At 48.3% G+C, this 6,127-nt stretch overlaps 1 protein-coding gene across 3 annotated transcripts in view; it reads right to left on the minus strand.

Annotated features, from left to right (window-relative positions):
• Positions 1-1,318, minus strand: part of VGLL4 (vestigial like family member 4) — a 194,474-nt gene extending 193,156 nt beyond the window's left edge. Inside the window, exon 1 of one of the 3 annotated variants that reach the window (XM_004466360.4) lies at positions 1,101-1,318. The gene's annotated coding sequence lies outside the window, so the exon portion shown is untranslated. Of the gene's footprint in view, positions 1-72; positions 205-1,100 lie in introns of those variants that run through there. The other 2 variants (XM_071212227.1, XM_012528221.3) reach the window with 2 other exon arrangements.
• Between the last annotated feature and the right edge of the window lie 4,809 nt (positions 1,319-6,127).

The following is a 6,127-nucleotide window of genomic DNA, read 5'->3' on the forward strand; positions in this document are numbered from 1 at the left end:
TCGCCCAGCGCGGGGTCCACCGGCACCGAGCCGCCCGGCGCTCCCGCATTCCCTGCGTCCTCCCGCACTCACCGGGGGGCGGCTCCGGGAGCGCCGCCTCCGGCCAGCCGAGCCCCGCGGGGCACCGGGGCGGGCCGGGCGCTCGGGACCCGACGCGCGGGGAGCAGTCCCGGAGCGCGCCGACGCACAGGCGCGCCCCCACCCGCGCTCCCGCACCGACTCCCCGTCACGCACTCGCGGGGGGCGCGCGCTGGGCCGGCTCCGCGGCGGACGCGAGCGCGGGAGCGCGAGGAATCCCTGGAATGAGGAGCCGCCCGCCCGCTCGCGCTCACGCGGGCTCCCGCCCGGCCACGCCCCCCGCCACGCCCCCGGCCACGCCCCTTCCCCGGCAGGTGGGGCCGGGCCCAGGTGAGCCCTGAGGGAGGCCGGGGGCGGGGCCTCGCCGCGGCGGGGAGCGGCTCCCTCCCCAGCCCCGCGCCCGCCCGGCGTCTGCGCGCACCTACCCGGCCGGCGGGGACTCGCCCGGGGGCCCGGTGAGCGCAGGGCCGGGTGCTGCGGGCGCGACCCGCGGGGGAGGCGCCGGCCCTGGCGCGCGCGTGGGCCCCCCGCAGCCTGTGTGCACCCAGCGGCTCTCACCAGCCAGACCCCCGCCGCCGGGCCAGGGCGAGCCACCTTCAGAGCCCACGCGCAACGCCGACGAGCGCTTCGTGCGCGCCCAGGTGCCTGCAATGGGCCAGGCACGCTCCCTACGCGCACACAGTAGGTTCACACACGTGCGACGCTGTCCCCACCGGACCTGCCACCCCCAACGGCGACACGGCGACCGACCGCCAGGGCATCCGAGGCGCCTCCACTGCCCTTCTCTCTCACCCCGCGCGCGGCCCGGCCTCACACGCGCCTCTGCTCGCGGAGCAGCACGAGCAGGCGCCCGGGGGTCCGCGTTCACACCCACCTGCCACCCCGGAACGCGGCGCCCGCCGGTGCCTCTCGCCTCCCGGGTCTCCCCGCTCCACGGGGCGCCGATTGGGGCACTGCCTCACCCTCCTGTTACCCCACACACCCAAGCCACGCTGTCCAGGCAGGCCGGCGGCCACACGTACCTGAAAGGACAGGTCGCACTTGCTTGGGGAGATGTGTGCTCAGGTGCCCCAGCGATCAGAGCGGCCGCTGCAGTCCAGGGCACTCAGATGCGGCCCGGCTTCCTCCCATTACAGCATTTTACACTCCACCACTCCACTTCACACACACACACACGCTCACACACCAGGCACTGCGCGGCGGCTTTTCCTCCCCCTCCCTCAGCCGGAGGAGGAAGTCCTGGTAAATCAAAACAGTGTGGAAAGGGAGGGAGCAAAGGAGGAAGGGAGGGGGACGGGGTGGAAGGAGCCTTTTCCAGCCGCTCACACACCAGGGTTTGCTGTGTTTGGCAAACTCCTGTACAGCCCGCTCTGAAATGTGCGCGGGGAGGGGCAGAGCAGACGAGGTGAAACATTTCTAATTGGTGCTTGTTCTTATTGCAGCAGCAGCGCAGACAGGCGATCAGGAAAAGAAAAGGCCTGTCTTTAATATTTTCCTGTCCTTCTCCGGAGATTCGGTGGTAGGGGGGTGGAGAGGTGGAGCCTGCCGCTCCCCCATCCCGGACAGCCCTGGCCCCATTGTTTTCTCATACTGCCACAATTAAGAAAACATTTGCTTAACATATCCAGCCTCTAACTTCATAAAATAAATAGCCAGAGACTGGACTTCCTCTGGTTTGCTATAAATGGCTTCATGTTGCTTGCTTCTGGCTGTTCTCAAACCTCAGTAATTATTAGGAGCCCCCCACTCCAAGGGTTTGCCCTGGAGAGGGCTCTGCTGAGAAGGAATGATAAAATAAAAATACCAGTTACATTAGTGCTGGGGGCAGGGGGCGGGGGGAGAAACGCTTGGCTGTTTTCAAACTGTTTTCCCATCTATGACCTCATCCGATCATTTCAAGTCATAGCACATTTTCTCATTTGATCTGAACCCCAGTGAGGGACTGAGGACAGGAATTAAAATAGTTCCGTTTGACAGTGAGATTAAATGGTTTGCCTAAACAGCTAGGGGTACTGCCTGAACCAGAACCCAGGGTTTCTGGCCCTGGTGAAATGCACTTTCCTCCAGTCCTCACCCAACCACGGCACAGGGGCAGCCCCAGATCTGAGTTGTCCCTTGTTTCCTGGTTTCCAGATTAAAATTCACAGATTACAGTTGGGAAGGCCTGAGCCTTCCCAAAGATATTTTACTTCGGCTCTGTTGTGGTTCATCATTGGTCTCAGACTGGGACACGAGAAATACTGAAAAAGATCATAAATAGGAGACTTTCCGCCTGACAAATTAGAGACAGGGAATGATGAAAGAGTAAGGACAGTTTGGTCAGGTTCCAGAAAGTGTGGCAAGGCAGACAAAGGGCTTTGGATTCAAACAGACCTGGATGTGAACCCAAAAGTGTAGGACCTCAGGTAATTATCAAGCCTCAGTGTTCTCACTTGTAAAACAGAGATAATAATTCTTACTTTGAAGAGCACTTGTGGGGATCGAGGCTAGACAGGGGTGTTAAGGGAACACTCACATCTCCCTCGTCTTCCTGCCCTAAATTCAGCATGGAAATTCAGTACTGCCTGAAATCCAGTACTCTTGGGGTATGTTATAAAAGACACCCACCCCCATCACAGAGGGATAGGAAAATGAATTTATCTAGATAATGCAAATAAATAATGATAACAATAATAATATAACTGCATATTTATACAACAGCTGTAGGGTTTACAAAGAATTCCCACATAACATTATCTCATTTGATCTTTATGACACCTCTGCCATTTGTATGCCTCTAAATGATTTCCATTTTGGGTCAGTCTGGAGGTCCTAAATCTGCCTCTTTAAGTTCCATCACCGCTCAGAGCAAACCTTACTCTGGAGATAAGTCATGGGACCAGCCTTTTTCTTATGGACATGACAGGTCTTTGACCTTTCCAAGGATTAATCTCACTACTCCCCTTATATCAACATTAGTGTGCCTTAGTTTGCTGTTTTATTTGGGAGGAAGAGAGACACACTCTAGATAACATATGAAGAAGGGGGGTTGTTCTAAAGAGATAGGTGGACTAGAACTGTAACTGGAACATATCAAGACACAATAGAATGTTCACATAGTAGAATATTATACTACAGTCTAAACAAGTAACCTACAGTGACCTGCAACAATATGGATGAATTGTCACTATGGTAATGAATAAGAGAAGGCTCAATGGATTACATATAGCCTAAGACCCTATTCAGGATGTGAAAAATAAAATAAAAAATGATTTTAGGAGTACATATAACTGCAATAAAACTATATAATTAAGAGGTAAGGGAATGATGGTCTGAGGACCTAGACTGATGTTACCTCAAAAGGAGAAGGCAAAGGATCAGAGGGGAAGGTCCTAGCTTTTAGGTAGTAGGTTCACAGCTTCATGAATAAAAATAACTATTTAGAAATGAAAGAAGACCTAAATAAATGAAAATGAAAAGGCATCCCATGTTCATAGATCAGGAGACAATATTGGTAAGATATCAATACTGTCCAAAGCAATTTACATATTCAACACAATCCCAATAAAAACTCCTGCAACCTTTTTTTAAGAAATGGAAAAGCTGATCTTCAAATTTGCATGGGACAGCAAGGAGCCCCAGATAGCCACAACCACCTTGAAAAAGTAGAACAAAGTTGGAAGACTCACACTTCCTGACTTCAAAACTTCCTACAAAGCCACAGCAATGAGAACAGTGTGGCACTGGCATAAAGATAGACGCATAGACCAATAGACTCAAATCAAGAGCTCAGAGAAATGAAAGCACACATCTATAGCCAAATGGTTCTCACAAGGGTACCAAGTACATTAAATGGAAAAAGAATTATTTCTTTAAAAAATGGGGCTGGGAAAACTGACTATCTGCATGCAGAAGAATGAAGGTAGACTCCTACCTCACACTCTATATAAAAGTTAACTCAAAAGGGACCAAGGGACCTAACATAAGAACTAAAACCATAAAACTCTTAGAAGGAATTGTAGGGGAAAATATTCATAATCTTGGATTTGACAGTGATTTCTTAGATATGACACCAAAAGTATGAGCAACAAAAGAAATAATAGATAAAATAAATTGCATCGAAATTTAAAACTTTTAAGCATTAAAGTATTCTTTACCAAGAAATTGAAAAGACAGTCTACAGAATGGAGAAAATATTTAGAAACAATATCTCGGATAAGAGCTTAATATTCATAATATGTAAAGAACTCCTACAACTAAACAACAAAAAGACAAATAACCCAATTAAAAAATGGGCACAGGACTTGTATAAATATTTCTCCAAAGAACATAGATAAATGGCCAATAAGTACGTGAAAAGATGCTCCATATCATTAGCAATTAGGCAGATGCATATCAAAATCACAATGAGCTACAACTTCACACCCAGTTCGGATGGCTGCTATTAAAAAAAAGAAGACTATAAGTGTTGGCAAGGATGCAGAGAAATAGGAACCCTCAAACAATGCTGGTGGGAACATAAAATGTTACTGGCACTGTGGGAATTTGGTGTTTTCCCAGAAAGTTAAACAGAGAGCTACCGTATGACTCAGCAATTTAGCTGAAAGTTAGAAGCAAACCAAACATCCTCTAACAGGTGAATGGATAAACAAAATGTGGTATATACATATAATGGAATATTATTCAACTGTATAAAAAAATATGAAGGTCTCATACATGCAACAATATAGATGAACCTTGAAGACGTCATGTTCAGTGAAATAAGCCAGACACAAAAGGACAAATATTGTATTCGTTCACTTATCTGAAAAACCTAGAATGAGCAAGTTTAGAGACAGAAAATCTCTGGGGGGTTGGGGGAGAGGGTAGGAGTAGGGAGTTATTGCTTAATGGGCACAGAGTTTTTCTTTGGGGTGATGAAAAGTATTGGTAATGGATGGTCGTGATGGTGGCACAATATTGCTAATATAATTGATATCACTAAATTGTACATATAAAAGAGGTTAAAACGGGAAATTTTGGGTTGTATATGTTACTATAGTAAAATTTCTTTTAGAAATAACTATGCAAATAGCTGTGGCAGTTTGAGATTATTTATGAATTCCAAAAAGAGAGATTATGTTGTAAACCGGTCTATTCCTCTGGGTGTGATCCCCTTTGATTGTATTAGTTGCCCCTGAGATTCTTTGATTAAATTATGTTAACATTAGGGCTTTGATTCGACCACATCAGTAGCTGTGACCTGGGGCTGAGTCCCTACCCCCTTGGTGGGCTATATAAATGGACACTCACTCAAAAAGACACACAGAAGAAGAACAGAGAGGAGCTCCACAGACAGGAAAGAGGAGAGAACTTGTCAGCTTCTATCCTGTGGCCCTGGGGAGAGATGAGCCATTTGCCAGATAGTTTACAGCTGACCTTGTGAAGAGACCAGAGCAGCTGAGCCCAGAAAGAAATGAGCTCTCCAGCCTACAGCTGAGATCGGAAGAAGCTGGGCCCATGCCCAGAGAAAGAGGAAGGCTGAACCCTCGCAGATTTCACCCCTATCTTGCTTCAAAACATGGCAACAGACATTTGGTGAGAAAGTACCTCTTATGGTACCTTGAGTTGGACTCTTTAGGGTCTTATAACTGTAAGCTTCTACCCCAAATAAATACCCTTTATAAAAGCCAACAGAGTTTTGGTACTTTGTATCAGCACCCCTTTGGCTGACTAAGATAGTAGCAAACTAAATAAATAAGAGTAGGCTAGGCATGGGCCACTGAAGAGAAAATGCTTCAAACCAAGGATTTCAATAAATGCACCAGAAGTCCATTTTTTAAATAAGTAGGAACAATTTAAAAAATTGAGGCAGGAGGTTGAGTGGGGATATCAAAGTGATATAGGCTCTGGGTGGGAGCTGTTCGTCTCTTCGTCGGTAGCCTGAGCTGTGTGTGTTGGACCGCGAGAGCTGCAGCCCTGCCCTTGGTAACCATGGCAACAACTCCAGTCCAGAAAGAACAATTAAGCAGTGTAAACTCTATAAATTTTAAATATTCAGGGAAAATGCAAACCAAATGTGTTAAAAGCT

This window comes from Dasypus novemcinctus, chromosome 26, assembly GCF_030445035.2.
Source record: "Dasypus novemcinctus isolate mDasNov1 chromosome 26, mDasNov1.1.hap2, whole genome shotgun sequence".
NCBI classification, from domain to species: domain Eukaryota; kingdom Metazoa; phylum Chordata; class Mammalia; order Cingulata; family Dasypodidae; genus Dasypus; species Dasypus novemcinctus.